This window comes from Petromyzon marinus, chromosome 61 (assembly GCF_048934315.1).
Source record: "Petromyzon marinus isolate PM22_M1 ecotype Great Lakes invasive population chromosome 61, UKy_Petmar_22M1.pri1.0, whole genome shotgun sequence".
NCBI lineage: Eukaryota > Metazoa > Chordata > Hyperoartia > Petromyzontiformes > Petromyzontidae > Petromyzon > Petromyzon marinus.
Window position 1 is genome coordinate 9304905 of NC_133727.1, and position 3247 is coordinate 9308151.

At 47.1% G+C, this 3247-nt stretch overlaps 1 protein-coding gene across 1 annotated transcript in view; it reads right to left on the reverse strand.

Moving 5' to 3' along the window:
- LOC116955731 (uncharacterized) overlaps window positions 1-3247 on the reverse strand; it is a 28963-nt gene that overhangs the window by 17620 nt on the left and 8096 nt on the right. The window lies entirely within an intron of this gene.

Sequence of the window (3247 nt, forward strand, 5' to 3'; positions counted from 1 at the left end):
TGTGTTGCCTCCAAAAGTACGTCTGAGTTTCCGTTTGAGCTCACTACACATCTATCATATCAAACTATTTTGCAGCGTAATTAACAGCATACATCTTACACAACTAACACGGTCAAACATGTACCCTTTAAACGAATGCATTTCCCGCTCTGATAAACTTCAAACTGCAGCGTGTTTATCGAATTGTTGTAGAGGGTCGTGGTTTGTTTCAGTTGATTTATTTTGGTATAGCCCTGTGAGCCATTCGGCTCTTGAATCGGGTCCAGCCACAACAAACAAAAAAAACAAAAACACGAACAAGAAAAACATCTTAAAGTGACTATGTGACTTTGCAAACAGAAAATCCATGAAAAACAGCAAAATATTCCTGAAAAAGCACCGTACACCAACGCTGTGTGCAAAAATCCCAGTGGGATGCAATTCAAACAACAACATCAACCACAGGAAAACTTAGAATAAGGCCATCAGTCTAACTCCGTACTACAACAAAACAAACATGTCCAAACCAAAAAACTTTTCGAATTAAAAAAATAAAGCCATAATTGCAACATGACAGTGATCACAGGGACTGTGACCGAATATGTACAATAAACTACATAAATAACATGTAACACCAAATCATAGAGCCCTTAGGTGGCTGCATGAGTTACTCCACAACAACAGAAGCATCAGTCGGAGTAGCAAATTTTTCAATGCACCTTTAAGATCAGCACGCTAAATCAAAATACAGATAATACTTTGCAGCGTCATCCGGAGCGAAAACATTATTTTATTTTAAGCCAATGAATAGCAGTGGCAGCTAGGGGTGTACAACTCCTCTAGAGCAGTTTTGAGAGAATATCTCATTGGTAGCGATTCAAGTTGCAGTTTATTGGCAATAGCATTCCAGACCCTGGGGGCATCAATAGCAAAGGGCCTTCCTCCAGTTTTTGTACGGCAATAGGGAATGTGAAGCTGGTAAATGAGTGAAGACCTGAGGTCAAATTTGTTCTTTGAAACAGAGAGGAGATCCAGCAGGTAGTCTGCGGATATTTTTTGTAAGTGCTTACAAAGAGCACCTTGAGGAGCGTTGCCCTCGACCCCCTCCGGGAGGCTGTACGCTTTCACTTGGCACTCCCGTCCCTTACCGGCCAGTCTGTTGTGTGCCTCCTCAAGCTCCAGCAGCCTGGCTTCGTGGGTCTTCATTTCGCCACTCTGCTCGTCTAGCGTAGTGTGAAGGGTCGTATATGGCTGCCTCCTGCTTCTCTACCCTGCTCAAAAGTTTCTCGACCTCTCGTTGGGGACCTGAAGCAGGCCAGTATTCTCTTCGGTTTTTTTTCCAGAAGGGATTATAAGAGCTCTCGTTCCTCCCACTCGTGTCTTCGGTGTCAACTTGAACGGAGAGGCCAGCAGAGACGAACCCATGGCTTTTTTCCCGGGGGATGTCTTCAATGGAGCACGACGATACGGAGAGGAAGTCCCCTTGACCTAGCCATGAGGTCAGGCTCGAATTGCTTACTGAGGCGCCTACACCTAAGCAGTCTGTGGAACACCCTAGGAAGCTCTAAAGTAGAAAACAAGCTTTTCATAGGCCCCCTATAAAGTGCTCACTCGGCCATGACTTCACCGGAACTCGTTTAATTAACACTTTTAAAATAAAAAATCACGACGCAAACTGAATATTTGATTCCGAATCGGTTTTATCACCACCACCATGACGCAGTGGCAAGGCTGGCACATCGCAGTGCAGCTGCTGGGCTGAATCATGTAAATAATCAAACCTAGAAATATCCTTGATGTACCCACAAAAGTCACATTGAGTCTCGGGACTCAGCTCCGTTTTGCATTAAGGTGTTTGATCTTTTCCAAGCATCAGGGTTCCGCACGGAGAAGGAAACAGGAGAAATGCACAAATGTTGAGAAGTTTGCTTGGCGTTAGAAGTCAGTACAGAAAATTTGGCCCCACACCTATCACAATAACGAATCAGTGTTTTACGGGGGCACGCTAAGCGAGGTCTGCCTGTATTAAAATGTACTTCCATCTACGAATCGTGATGTAACAATTTTTACGTGTAACATGCCGCACGGTTTTTCTTGATCTAGAAGGAGAGAGAACAACTGATGATCTGTGTGCTGACGATGGTGGTGATGATGATCTCGTAATGGCTGTTCACTTCGAGGAGTGGGAGAGTCTGATGGAGAACCTGGATCGTTCTAATAAGAGGTAGGGCCTTACCATTTGCCCTACCAAATCTAAGCAATACCTGCCTGGATATTTTGTATATCTTCAAGTACTCCACCCCCCTCAACTCCGCATGATAGGCAGTTGTGGAAAGAGTGGAGGTGTTCCCATACCTGGCCAATTGGGTTATGACCAGCTCCGATTTCAGAGCAGAGGTCTTACTCTGAATTAGTCCAGGAACATACCCTTTTTTTCAGCTGCATGGCGCTGTATAGAAGCTACATGGCCTATCACTCTGTAGTGACTTGTAGCGTCATTCCCGTGCACACACACAGACGCGTGACATCACTATGCGGGGGAGCTTCACTACCACACGGGTCTACACATACACACATGACGTCATCCCGTCTGGATAGGGGAATGACGTCATGGCCGGTTCAGGGGATCTGGAGGCCGTGGGTGAGTGCCGCGGGGGTTGTGTGAGGCCGTGGCACTCTTGAGTGAACCCGGCTGGACACGAGACGGGATTTAAGGTTGGGGCCGGGGGCCCCAGGGGCACCTTGGGTGCCACGTGGACAGGAGAGGAGCTTCTCGAGAGTTCTCGAAGGTGGGCGTGGCCGGGGTGTGGCCCGGACACGCCGAGGCGCATATAAGCGGCCTCCGCACCGGGTTCGGGGCTGCTCGTGTCCGGGAAGAAGATGCCTCATGAAGACGCCTCGTGAAGAAGAGTCAAGCCTCAAGTCAGCGTGGCCAACCAGTAGCCCTCCTGGCTTGGCCACACTAGTATCCGAGAGTCAGTGTTAGTGAGTGATGGTGTGTGTGAGCGAGAATAGGTCGGTGGTCACCACCCTATGTTAAGTGTTGCGTTGTGTTAATAATAGTGTTGCCTCCCAAGAAGTTGCGAGTGTGCCTAATACGAATCCATTACAACTCCATACAAAACTCTGTTTTTGCTTTTCCATAGTTGTCCTCTCCCTCCCAACAATGCTCTCTCGAAAGCAAAATGTGGCCATTATTTCGGCGTGACAAACACAACATTGAAAGCAAAACATCAAAAGTGTAATGACTACACGAAAGGCAAGAACC